Raw genomic sequence first — 14,784 nt, forward strand, 5'->3', positions numbered from 1 at the left:
AAAAAAACAATGCTGTGTTAATATGATATTTGGTGTTTTACATAGTCCTGGGCAATGGTGATTATATTATTTTGTTTTATAGATTAGGAAACTGAGGCCTTAAAATTTTAGGTTATATAATTTGCTAGAGGTCACAGAGCTATTAATATTAATAATAAATGGTGGTACTGGGATTCAGAGCCAAGCAATCTGTTTACTATGGATGATTCAAGAGACAAGAGTATGATGTATGTTAGAAATACAGATGTATTTGTCAGAAGAGTAACTAAAGTGATTGCAAAGGCTCTTACTGGGGAAGGAAACTAGAGGCGTGGTTGTGGGAAGGTCAGAGACAGAGACTCCTGAAGTTTTTTCTTTGTTTTTATTTTTATTTTAAGGCTATTAACACTATTCAAATTTTAAACTCTGGACATAAATAACTTTGATAAAAATAATTCTTAAAACTATTTTGATAACTAAGATAATTAGTATTCTACAAAGTATAGTAACTCATACCTATGCAAATATTTAGAAGAAATAGAAGAAGTACTGACTTTTCCCTTTGTTTCCATGATCACCAAGATCTAGTTTATAGTCTAACAGCCATTCCTACTCATATTTCCATGTAAAGATTATATAAATGCAAGTTTGGCAACACTGTAGTCACAGGATCCATTGCATTTGTGTTTAGCATATTATACAATTAAAATGCATTTTATTAAAGCTGAAGCAAGTATTTTTTCATATTTAGAATCACTATGTTATAAAGTTTAGTTCATTAAGTACTACATTTGAATATAACATGTATAACACGTATAAAATGTTCAAACTTATCATATGTTTTGCATTTAAATATTTGTATGTGGCTCTACTCAGTCTGTGCTTTATAAATCACAAAAGGGCTGAGTTTTATATATTTGTTTTTCATTTTTAGGTCATTTGCTAAAAATTATGAATTGTCTCCTGATTGCTTAGGATTTTTTTTCTTTGTAATTTTTTATACCACGTTGTGATTTGCATAAATATATGCAGTTACTCTTGAGAATACTTGTCTTAGTTCAGGCTTCTATAATAAATTTCCATAGACTGGGTGACTTATAAACAACAGAAATTTATTTCTCACAGTTCTGGAGGCTGGAAGTCTGAGATCAGAGTGCCAGCACGGTTGAGTTCTGGTAAGAGCCCTCTTCTGGGTTGCAAACTGCTGTTTTCTAGTTGTATCATCTCATGACAGAGGACAAGGGAATTCTCTGGAGTCACTTTTATTATATAAGAGCACTAATCCCATAACATTTTCACATGGCTCTGCCCTTGTGACCTAATTAACTCCCAAAGACCCCACTTCCTACTATCACATAGTGGTTAAGATTTCAATATATGAATTTTGGGAGAACACAAACATTCAGTCCATTGCGATACATAAGGCAAATTCTTCTTGCTTATAACTATTATATATTAACTGTGCATATTCTCTGCTTTCTGATTATTCCTTTATTTCTTTGTTTAAAAAATGACTAATACTAAAAGTTTATCTAAATGAATGGGTTTGTATATTTCTGTGACTAGAAAGAAACACTACAATGTTTGAGAAAAGATTATTGACTTTAACTGAATGTTTCAGGTTGCTCAGTTATTACATTTTCATAGTGAATCTTTCTCAGTGTGGATGTTCTTGCTTGGGTTTGCAAGGTAAAGTACTGCCTCAGAACCATTACTGACCTTCCCATCACTCAGTTTTAGTGCCACATTTAGAAGCTTTAGCAACACACCATGTTACACTTATCTGGTGATTTAGAATAAACTAGGAAAGACAAAGTAAATCTTTCTCCAAGTTTCAAATCACCGAGGAATGCTCAGAGTCATCCAGGAATAGTAGGTATTTTGAAAATAAAATTTTGTTAAAAATATAGTAGTAGTAATGAACATTTTATAGCTTTTACTCTCTGCCCACACTTTGTAAACAATTTACATATATTAATTCATTTAATTGTAATAACAAACCTATGAGATTGTGAACTAAAAATAAAATCCTAAGCTCCCGCTGACTGAACGGAGCCCTATTGGCCAAGGGGACCCCAGAGAAACCTTCAAACTGAGTTCACAGCCATGATGGAATGGCCATCAGGTTTTATTTCCTTAAGGGCCAGACCAGCATTCTTTCCTAATAAAAGGCCATCAACCATAAAGTGCTTTTAACAGTCTACTGAACATGTGCAAAGTAGGTTTTTGTGTCCTTGTTTCACCTTTTTGACAGAGGGCAGCCATTTTTAAACATGGACCTAATAAAAGAACAAAAACCCCATTGCGCAGGCACATAGTTCTCTTTGCATAAATATTCATGACTCCTTCTATAGCTTGTTAAATATGTATATTTAGCCACCCAACTCGGTATAAAATCCTGTTCCCTTTGTTCCTCCCTTGAACACCTATATCTGGCTTGTGACTGGGAGCCATTTCCCAACCTGACACAATGGACACTGCGAGCTGCAAACCCTTTATGAGAAATAAGTCTCTTTTTCCAAAATATAAACCTCATTATTTTTTTTCGGTTAACAAGATAAATGCTGTTATTATGTCTAGTATAAAGGTCAGAGGTTAGCAAACTGCTAGCCTGTTTTTGTACTGTCCTTGAACTAATAATGATTTTATATTTTTAAAGAATGATTAAAAAAAGAAAAAGGAATAGGAGCAATAGAGACTGATTTTAGTCTCATAAAGCCTAAAATATTTACTGTCTGGGCCTTTTACATGAAAAGTTTGCTGACCCCTGTAATAGATGATGAAAATGAGGCAATAGAGGTTAAGTAACTTGCCTAAGGTCATAATGCAAATACATGGAAGAACCTGGATTTTGGGTTTGGGAGACCTGGCTCCAGAATCTGTGTTCTTACCCTCTATTTGGCTTCTCAAAAAAGCTAAAGATTATTCTAAAATAAAATAAAACAATTTGAAATTACTTCCTTAAATAATTTTATTAAAGATGAAAATTTAGACGCAAATTGCTGAAAAGTGATGCTCCTTAAAATTCTTTTTCCCAGTGAGGTTGATATGTATAAGTCCTGGCCTTCTGAAGGCTTTTCTTCTTTTATTTAAATGGATGGCAAGAGATGATGTAGATGATGAAACATCAAACGTTAATTTATTTTAATTTTGAAATGTTAAGGGGATAAAAATGTTTTTGTTACATGGATACCTTGTATTATAATGCTTAAGTCAGGGTTTTTGGTGTGTCCGTCACCAGAATGGGTTCATTGTACCCAATAGGTAAGGTACATCTTCCCTTCCACCCTCCCCCTTTCTTGATTTCCTATGACTTTTACATCTCTTTGTGCCCATCAGTTAGCTCCTAGTTATTAGAGAGTATATGTGGTGTTTGTTTTTCCATTCCTGAGATTCTTCACTTGGAATAATCTCCAATTCCGTCCAACTTGTTGCAAGAGACAATATTTGATTACATTTTATAACTGAGTGTAGTACTCCATGGTGTATACATACACATTTTCTTAATCCACTCATGAATTGATAGACACGTAGGTTGATTCCACTTCTTTGCAACTATGAATTGTGCTGCAATAAACATTCAAGTGGAGGTGTCTTTTTGATAAAATGACTTCTTTTCCTTTGGGTGGATACCCAGTAGTGGGATTGCTTGGTGGAATGGTAAGACTACATTTATTTCTTTGAGGAATCTCCATACTGTTTTCCATAGAAGTTGTACTAATTTGCAGTCCCATCAACACTGTATAAGCATTTCTTTCTGTCTGTATCCATGCCAGTATCTATTGTTTTTTGACTTTTTAATAATGGCCTTTCTGACAGGGGTAAGGTGATGGTTTATTGTGGTTTTAATTTGCATTTCCCTGATTAGTGATGTTAAGCCTTTATTCATATGTTTGTTGGCCATTTGTCTATCTTCTTTTGAAAAACTTCTAGCCATGTTTTTACCCACTTTTTTATGGGGTGGCTTGTTCTTTTCTTGCTGATTTGTTTGAGTTCTTTGTAGATTCTGGATATTAGTCCTTTGTCAGATGTATAGTTCGTGAATATTTTTCTCCCATTCTGTAGGTTGTCTGTATACTCTGTTGATTATTTCTTTTGCTGTGTAGAAGCCTTTTAATTTAATCAAGTCCCATTTATTTTTGTTGTGTTGTATTTGCCTTTGGGGTCTTAGTCATAAATTCTTTGCCTAGACCAATGTCTAGAAGAACTTTTCCTACATATTTTTCAACATATAATCACACAGACATATTATACGCAAGCATCTGGCTTGGACTTCCAGATTTCCCCATGATTTTTACCAATATTTTAAAATAAATGATAACTCGGTATTGATAGGCTTGAAATGTATATGGTAGAATATAGTGAAGGAAGCCAAAACACTGCACCCCAAAATATACTTCTTTAACATACTTTGAGATGACTATTCAGAGGCCCTGCCAACAGAAGTTGTCTTGCAAAGCTGTCTTTTGTGGGGGAGATTTGCATCTGGAAAAAATTTGTGTAGATGCTGCCAAGCTTTCTCTGAGGCCCTGCCTTGTCTAGATATAGGAAAGATAAACTGAGAGTATGGCACCTTGAAAGGTCTGAAAGAAGCCTTTACCATCTATTTTCTCTAATGGCTGCTACCTTTGAGGTTTCATCTACATAACAAGACCACCTTTGCTAGCCAAGCATCCTCTTCTTTCTCTATCTTGCCCCCATAACCTCATTTACCACCATAACTTGTTTTTGGCCATGCCACAAGCCTGCATTCTTTTTGTAACCTCTAGATGGTATAAAAGCTTCAACTATCGGCCATTTTTTTGAGTTTTTGTATTTCAGAGTGACTGCCATGCATACATGTGCATGTAATAAAATTTGTATGCCTTTTATTCCTATTAATCTATTATCAGTTTGTTTCATAGATTCAAATTATTGGACATTCAGGGGAAAAATTTTAAACTTTCTTATAGTAGAAACATTCAAAATTCAATTTGTGTATATTTGCTTTTTTAAGTTATGTGACCACATGTGACAACCACAGATAAAAATATTTACTTAATTACAAATATTTCACAGTTATGCCTCAGTGTTCTAAATTTTTGTCATTTTCCTGGAGAAATAACATATCCATAAAGGACTTGGGTGAGTATCTCTTTTATTCTGTCTTGACAAAGTTTATAAATCTTTCCAAATATTTTATGAAATACCATAATATCTTAGTAAAATATTATTAAAATAGATTTATGTTTTCTCCAGTTAAATTTAATTTAATCATTTAATATTCAAGCTGTGTCTTCTCAGGCTCAGTGTAGTGTGTGTTTGTGTGTGTGTGTCAGGATGCACCTTTCCGAGGTTATAGGAAGCTCACACTTCACTTCCTTCAGTTATCTCTTCCCTGGAATTTTCTTGGGCAGCTTTATAGATGTGTCCTGAAAGTATGTTATTTTTACCAGGTTTTAGGTATTTTTAAATTTTGTTTATTTTTGTAAATCTTAAAAAGGTACATCAGTTCGTATCTCTTGCCATTTATGGGAACTTTAATACCTATTTAATACAGTTTTTAATGCATTTTAGGTGCTAAATGATTATAGTTTTGAATACTTTCCACTAATTTGGTGAGTTTATAGTTTCATAAAATATTACTTACCTCTTTTCTCATTGTAAACCTCCCCCCATAGTGTGAATAATTTCATTTCATATATACATAGCAGAACAAGACTTTTTTAAAAACAAAAAGATTTCCAAAACCCTTTATCAACATGTATCTTGTTAATGTTAAAATCTGTCTTTTCTTATATGAAATATATCTAACATTGGACTATTTTTGAAATGATATTAGTATATTTGCTGCTGAAAAGGAAATGTTAGTCTCTCTACATAAAGGCAAGGGGCAATATTTTTCTGCTAACTAGATCTTCAGATACAATAAGCAGAGATATTCAGTAATGATCATAGAGCTTGTCTGTGTGAGGAATGGCTATAAACTTACATAAAAGCACAACGATGTTTAGTAAGCTTATATTTATATTCCTTTTAATCTAACATTGAAATTACTAGCACCTTGGCTTGTCACAGTGGCTCACACCTGTAATCCTAGCACTCTGGGAGGCTGAGGCAGGAGGATCGCTTGAGGTCAGGAGTTCGAGACCACCCTGACCAAGAATGAGACCCTGTCTCTACTAAAAATAGAAAAAAATTAGCCCCGCATGGCTGTGCATGCCTGTAGACCCAGCTACTTGGGAGGCTGAGGCAGGAGGATCACTTGAGCCCAAAAGTTTGAGGTTGCTGTGAGCTAGGCTAAGGCCTCAGCACTCTAGTGGCACTCTAGCCTAGGCGACAGGGCAAGACTCTGTCTCAAAGGGAAAAAAAAAAAAGGAAAGAAAGAAAGAAATTACTAACACCTCAAAGAAGACCTTACCTAGGTTTAAATATTACATAGTATTCTGTATTTAACTTCATTACAACCTTATTTTTATTAGATTTATTTAAATATCTGTCTTCAATCTTATGTATTCTACCTCCCAGAAACAAATTGAGAAGGGGTATCTACATCAGGTCTCTATATAACAGAATGAAACTTTGTAATGCCAAGAGTGTCTTATTCTAAGTAAATTTTGATATTCAGTTAATTCATGGTTTTATTGTTTCATCCTTTTTTTCCTTTAGCCGTATTTCAATTTGTTCTTCAAAGGGGCTAAATTAATATTAATGTATAGGCATATATTAAGGTAGTACTCTAATAAACTGCAATCAGAAAAATAATTTAATATTGTAACTCCCTAATTACAGGCATACCTCCTTTGTTACACTTCTCAGATATTGTGTTTTCTTTACAAATTGATTTGTGGCAACCCTGCATCAAGCAAGTCTATCAGCGCCATTTCTCAACACCATGGGCTCACTTCATGTGTTTCTGTCACATTTTGGTAGTTCTTGCAATTATTTCAAACTTTTTTGTTATTATGTCTTACGATAATCTGTCATCAATGATCTTGAATGTTACCATTGTATTTATTTTGGGGCACCACAAACTGTGCCTATATAGGGAACTTGGCCAGTTATGGTGGTTCACACCTGTAATCCCGGCATTTGGGGAAGCTGAGGTGGGAGGATTGCTTGAGGCCAGAAGTTTGAGACCAGCCTGGGTAAGATGGCAAGACCCCATCTCTACAGAGAATTTTTTTTTAATTAGCCAGGTATGATGGCACATGCCTATAGTCCCAGTTACTCAGGAGGCTAAAGCAGGAGTATCACTTGAGCCCAGTAGTTCAAGGTTGCAGTGAACTATGATCATGCCACTGCATTCCAGCCTGGGTGACAGAGTGAGACCTTGTCTCTAGAAATTTAAAAAAAATTTTTTTTTAAAGATAAAAAACTTAACAAATGTGTTTTGACTCGTCCACCAATCAGCCATTCCTCTCTTTCTCTCCATCTCCTTGGGTCTCCCTATACCCTAAGACACAATATTGAAATTAGAACAATTATTACCCCTATAATGACCCCTAAGTTTCAAGTGAAAAGAAGAGTTGTACATCTCTCACTTTAAATCACAAGCTAGAAATGAATAAGCTTAATGAAGAAGGCATGTTGAAAGCCAAGGTAGGTAATGTATGCCCATGGAATCAGAATGTGGAAAGATGGACAATGAAGACTCAGAGGGGCGGGAGTGGGCTGGGAGAGGGGTGGATGTTGGGAAGTTGCTTGGTGGGTACGTGTGTGATGTATACACCAAAGGCCCTGACCACAATGCAATATATCAATGTAGCAAAATTGTAGTACCACATGAATATATATAAATAAAAAGTAAATGGGGATAAAAAGAAAGAAAGCCAAGGTATGTCAAAAGCTAGGCCTCTTGTACCAGTTAACCAAGTTGTGAATGCAAAAGGGAAACTTGAAGGAAATTAAAAGTGTTACCCCAATGAACACACAAATGGTAAAAAAGCAAAACAACCTTATTGCTGATATGGAGAAAGTTTTAGTGGTCAGGATAGAAGGACAAACCAGCCTTAACATTTCCTTAAGCAAAAGACTAATCGAGAACAAGACTCTAACTCTCTTCAGTTCTGTGAAGGCTGAGAGAGGTAAGGAACCTGAAGAAGAAAAGTTGGAAGCCAGCAAAAGTTGATTCCTGAGATTTGAGGAAAGAATCCATCTTCATAACATAAAAATACAAGGTGAAGCAGCAAGTGCTGATATTGAAGTTGCAGCTAGTGATCCAGAAGATCTAGCTAAGATAACTGATGAAGGTGGCTATCCTAAATAACAGATTTTAATGTAGATGAAACAGCCTTCTATTGAAAGAAGATGTCATCTAGAACTTTCATAGCTGGAGAGAAGTCAATGCCTGGCTTCAGAGCTTCAAAGGACAAGCTAACTCTCTTGTTAGGGGCTAAGGCCCTTGATGACTTTGAGGTGAAGCCAATGCTGATTCCAAATATCCTAGAGCCCTTAAGAATTTTGATAAATCTACTCTGCCTGCGCTCTATAAATGGAACAACAAAGCCTGGATGACAGCACATATGTTTACACATGGTTTCCTATTTTAAGCCCACTGTTGAGACCTACTGCTCAGAAAAAAGATTCCTTTCAAAATAGTACTACTGTCCAGGCATGGTGGCTCACATCTGTAATCCTAGCACTTTGGAGGTGAAGGTGGGAGGATCACTTGAGGCCAGGAGTTTGAGACCAGCTTGAGCAACATAGCAAGACCCTGTCTCTACAAAAAAAAAACCCACAAAATTAGTTGGGTGGGGTGACATGCACCTGTAGTCCCATCTATACAGGAGGCTGAGGCAGGAGCATCACTTGAGCCCAGGAGTTTAAGGTTGCAGTGAGCTCTGATGATGCTACTGCACTGTAGCCCAGGCAAGAGAGCAAGACTCTGTCTCAAAACACAAAAAGTGTACATTTATGTAATCAGAGTCCTAGAAGAAGAAGAGAAAAAGTATAGTGCATAAAAATATTTGAAGTAACAATATCTAAAAATTTTCGCAATTTGTTGAAAGGCATAGCCTACAGATTTCAGAAGCTCAGCTTGAAAGATGCCAGAGAACATGACACACATGTATGCATTGTGAAATGATTACCACAATAAAGCTAACATATCCATCACCTCACCTTTTTGTTGTGGTGGTGGTGAGAATACTCACAATCAACTCTCTTATCAAATTTCAAGTATATAATACATTATTATTAATTATAGTCCCCATGCTGTACATTAGGTCCCCAGAATGTACTCCTTTTGTAAATGAAAGTTTGTACCCTTTCACCAACAGTTTCCCTTTACCCCGACCCCCTAGTCCCTGGTAACTACCATTCAACTCTCTGTTACTACGAGTTCAACTTTTTTAGATTCCACATATAAATGAGATCACGCGGTATTTATCTTTCTGTGTCTGCCTTATTTTACTTAGCATAATGTCCTTCAGGTTCATCCATTTTGTCACAAATGACAGTATTTCTTTTTTCTTTCCATTATGTATATACACTATTTCTTATCTTTGTTTTTTTTTTAAATTTCAGAATATTATGGGGGTACAAACACTTGGGTTACATAAATTGCCTTTCCACCGCCGAAGTCAGAGGTACAAGCATGATGCAGCACACACCACAATCGTTAGGTGTGGGTTTACTCATCCCCTCCTCCCCTCTCACCTGCCAGACGCCCAATAATGTTTCCTCCATATGTGCACATAAATTTTGATCAATTAGTACCAATTTAATGGTGAGTACATGTGATGTTTGTTTTTCCATTCTTGTGATACTTCACTTAGAAGAATGGGCTCCAGCTCCATTCAGGATAATACAAGAGGTAGTTCATCATATTTTATGGATGAGTAGTACTCCATGTTATACATATACCACATTTTATTAATCCACTCATGTATTAATGGGCACATGGGTTGTTGCCACATCTTTGAAATTATGAATTGTGCTGCTATAAAGAAGTGCAGATGTCTTTTTGACAGAATGTCTTTTTTTCTTTGGGTAGATGCCCAGTAGTGGGATTGCTGGATCAAATGATAGTTCTACTTTTAGTTCTTTAAGGTATTTCCATACTACTTTCCATAGAGGTTGTACTAGTTTGTAGTTCCACCAGCAGTGTATGAGTGTTCCTATCTCTCTGCATCCAGGCCAATATTGTTGTTTTGGGACTTTTGGATAAAAGCCATTCTCACTGGAGGTAAGTGATATCTTATTTGGTTTTGATTTGTATTTTCCTGATGATTAGAGATGTTGAGCTTTTTTTTTTTTTTACATTTTTTGGCCATTTAGTCTATCTTCTTTTGAAAAATTTCTGTTCATGTCCTTTGCCCACTTTTTAATGGGGTTGTTTGATATTTTCTTACTGATTTTCCTGAGTTCTATATAGATTCTAGTTAGTCCTTTATTGGATGGATAGCATGCAAATATTTTCTCCCATTCTGTAGGTTGTCTATTCACTTTGATGGTAGTTTCCTTGGCTGTGCTGAAGCTTTTTAACTTGATCAGGTCCCATTTATTTATATTTATTGTTGCTGTGATTGCTTTTGGGGTCTTCTTCATAAATTCTTTGCCTAGGTTAATAACTATGAGAGTTTTACCAACAATTTCTTCTAAAATTCTTATGGTTTCTTGCCTTAGGTTTAAGGCTGTTATCCATAGTGAGTTGATTTTTGTGAGCGGTGAGAGGTGTGGATCCTGTTTTAACCTTGTACATGTGGCTATCCAATTTTCCTAGCACCATTTATTGAATAGGGATTCTTTTCCCCAGTGTTATGTTTTTGTCTGCTTTGTCAAAGATCAGGTGGATATATGAGGATGGTTTTATATCTGGGTTCTCAGTCCTGTTACATTGGTTTGTGTCTCTGTTCTTGTGCCAGTACCATGCTGTTTTGATTACAATAGCCTTGTAGTTTGGGTCTTACCTTAAAATGATAAATGCCATATATGACAAACCCAGCCAACATCATACTGAATGGGGAAAAATTAAAAACATTCCCACTTAGAACTGGAACCAGACAAGTGATTTTATTTCCTTTGGATATATGCCCAGAAGGGAAATTTCTGGATCATAGGGTAGTTCTATTTTTAATTTTTTGAGGAACCTCCTTACCGTTCCTCATAATGACCATACCATTCCTCACATAATGACCATACCATTTTACATTCCCACCAACAGTATATGAGAGTTCTCTTTATTCTACATCCTTGCCAACATTTATCCTTTGACTTTTTGATAATAGCCATCCTAAGAGTTGAGAGATGCCATTTTATTTGTATTTGCCTGATGATTAGTAATGTTAAGGTTTTTTTTTTTTTTTTTTTTTTTTTTTGATATAGCTGTTGGCCATTTGTATATCTTCTTTGAAATGTCTGTTTAGGTCCTTTGACCATTTTTTAATTGTGCTATTTTTTATACTAAGTTGTATGAGTTCTTTATGTATTTTGGATATTAACTTCTTATAAGATATATGATTTGCAAATATTCTCTCCCATTCCATAGATTGCCATTCATTTTTCTTGATTGTTTCCTTTGCTGTGCAGAAACATTTTAGGTTGATATAGTCCCATTTTTGCTTTTGTTGCCTGTGTTTGTTGTCAAATGCAAAAAATTGCCCAGACCAATGTCAAAGAGCTTCTCCCCTTTGTTTTCCTCTAGAAGTTTTATCATGTTAGGTCCCATGTTTAATTATTTAATTCATTTCAAGTTGATTCTTGTGTATGGTGTAAGATAAGGATCCAGTTTCATTCTTTTGTATACGGATATTCTGTTTTCCCAACACAACTTATTAAAGATACTATCTTTCCTCATTGTGTATTCTTGGCACTTTTGTTGAAAATTAGTTGACCATATATGTGTTAGGTTTATTTCTGAGCTTTTTATTTTGTTCCATTTGTCTATGTGCCTGTTTTAAATCCAGTACCATGCTGTTTTGATTACTATAGCTTTGTAATGTAATTTGAAATCAGGAAGTAAATGCCTCTAGCTTTGTTCTTCTTGCCAAGATTTCTTTAACTATTTGTGGTCTTTTGTGGTTGTGTACAAATTTTAGGATTTTTTTCTATTTCTGTTAAAAATACCATTGGAAATTTGAAAGATGTTGCATTAGCCTGAGGGTAGGCCACAGTCATAGCACGGGGACTAAAATCTGACGGTGAACCTGCTATGTGTCTGTCTTGAAGAAGAAAAGGACAGTGCATGGGGCAAGCGAAGCCACTGGAGGGTGAAGGGAGGAGGATATGTACAGGTGAAATCCAAAGAACGGGAACCTAAAACTCTTAAGTATAAATATTTCCAATTCTCTGGCTGAGCCCCAAACCATGCACAAATAGGGCAGACTCAAATGAGTTTTCAGCTAAGGCTAAAAGAATGAACTAAGATTTCAGTGATGTCTACTATGTGCACAGTCTTTAATATTCATAAAATACATGTGAATGTTTAAGCAAAAAGCACAACATATTCTTGTGGGGTTTATAATGTATATAGATGTAATATAAATGACATATGACAACTATGATTAAAGGATAGAGGAGGTGATAAAAGACCTAAATAATTGCAAATTTTCTGTTTGAGTTTAACCAATGTATTTTCCTTATAAAACAAAAGTGGCAACACTCTTTGGAGTTATATAATAGAATCTACAATCTCCACAGCTTAATAATAAAATACCCAAGATATAATCTAAAAATACTTGACATGTGAAGAACCAGAACCCATTTTCAAGGGAAAAGATAATTAATGGAGGCTAAATTGAGATGATTAGAATGGAATGATCAAATGAGGACTGTAAAGCAGCTATCAGAAGTCTGATCAATGAGGTAAAGGAAAATATGCTTATAATAAATGTGAAGATAGAAATTTTCAGCAGAAAAATAGAAAATATAAAAATAACCAGAATGAAATTATAGAACTGGAAAATATAATACTTGACATTTTAAATTACAGGTATAATAGAATGAAAATGACAGAGAAAAGATGTAGTGAGTTTGGAGCTAGATAAGTAGAAATTTTCCTATCTGGAGAAAAGAGAGAGAGAAATATTGAAAAAAAAAAAAAAAAGAACAGAGCCACAGGATCCTGTGGGATAATATAAAAAGGTTTTTTTTAAAATCTATATTTGGGGTCCCACAGGGAGAAAAAAGAAAGAATACAGCAGAATAAATTTCTGAAGAAATAATGGCTGAAAACTTTCCAGATTGAATGAAAGGCATAATTTACAGATTTAAAAAGCTCAGGAAACCCCAAACAGAGGAAATATAAAACAAATAAATGTAATACAAACAAATATATAAATGTAGATATATTAATACTAAAGTAAATTGTTGAAAATCAAAGAAAATAACAAGAACATCTAGAGGAAATAAAAACTGTGTATACAGAGTAACAGTGATAAAAACTCTTGTGGATTTTTTATCAGAAACTACCCATGCCAGATACAGTAGTATAAAATAATAAAAAAAACCTGAAAGAAAATGTAAAAATCTTGAAAGAAGAAATTAAAGTTAATCCAGAATTCTAAGATAAAAAACTATGAAAAAATTATGCAGGCTGAATGGAAATGACACCAAATAGAAAATCTCATTTTCAAAAAGCAATAAAATGATAAATAACTGAGTAAATATAAAAGACTTTTTTCTTTAATATTCATAAAACATATGTGAATATTTAAGTAAAAAGTACAACATATTCTTATGGGGTTCATAATGTAGATGTAATATAAATGACATATAACAACTATGATAAAAAGGATGGGGAAGGTGATAAAAGACCACTACATTTTATAAGAAGTGATAGAATATTAACTCTAATAGACAGTGTAAATTAAAGATGTATATTATAATTCCTAGAGCAACTATAAAAAATATGTAAGAGGTATATTAAAAAAATAAATTAAAATAGAATTTAAGAAATATTTAAATAATCCACATAATGAAAGGGGGAACAAAGAAACAAAATACAGAAGGGACAAATAGCCCTTAATACCATTACATCAATGATTAGAATTAATGTAATTAAATTAAATTCTAGAATTAAAGGCAGAAATAATCAGAATGGATTTAAACAAATGACTCTGCTTTCTACAAGAGATGCCTTTCATATATAAAAGATACATGTATGTTGTAAGTAAATGTATAGAAAAAGGCCTATGATGGAAGCAATAAGTGTAAGGAGGTTTGAGTGGCTAAATTAATATAAGGTAAAATAGACTTCAAGACAAAGAGGATTAACAGAAATAAAGAATGACTTTTTATTATGATTCATCAAGGAGTCACATATGTGTATGCACCCAATAACAAAGTTTCAGAATACATAAAGCAAAAACTGACAGATGAAGGAAGAGACAGACAATTCCACAATTGTGGTAGGATATTTTACACCTTTTTCTTGGCAATTGATAAAATAACTGGACAAAAACTCAGTAGACACAGATGGATATGAATCAAAATAGTCAACAAAATTGACCCTACTCATATTTATAGAATACTTCTCCCAACAATGGCAAATTCTTTCCCAGGGTAAGACAGACAATCCAATTTTTAGAAATGGAAAGCAAGTTATATAACAGGAGAAAATATCCAAAAAACATACATCTGATAAAGAACTTATGTAATATATAAAGACACTTACATATCAATAAAAAGAAGCCAACAATAAGAAATGAGCAAAACACAAATAAATGTGGAAAGAATGATGGAATAAGAAAAATCACCATAATAATAATAATTAATTCAGTCTAGAAACATCACTGGATGCTGAAAATAATGATGAAATGTTGTCAAGAAATGGGATATTTACATACCTTCAAGCTACCTCTCCAGAAAATACTTATTAATTAC

The sequence above is a fragment of the Eulemur rufifrons genome, chromosome 7 (assembly GCF_041146395.1).
Source record: "Eulemur rufifrons isolate Redbay chromosome 7, OSU_ERuf_1, whole genome shotgun sequence".
Classification (NCBI taxonomy): Eukaryota; Metazoa; Chordata; class Mammalia; order Primates; family Lemuridae; genus Eulemur; species Eulemur rufifrons.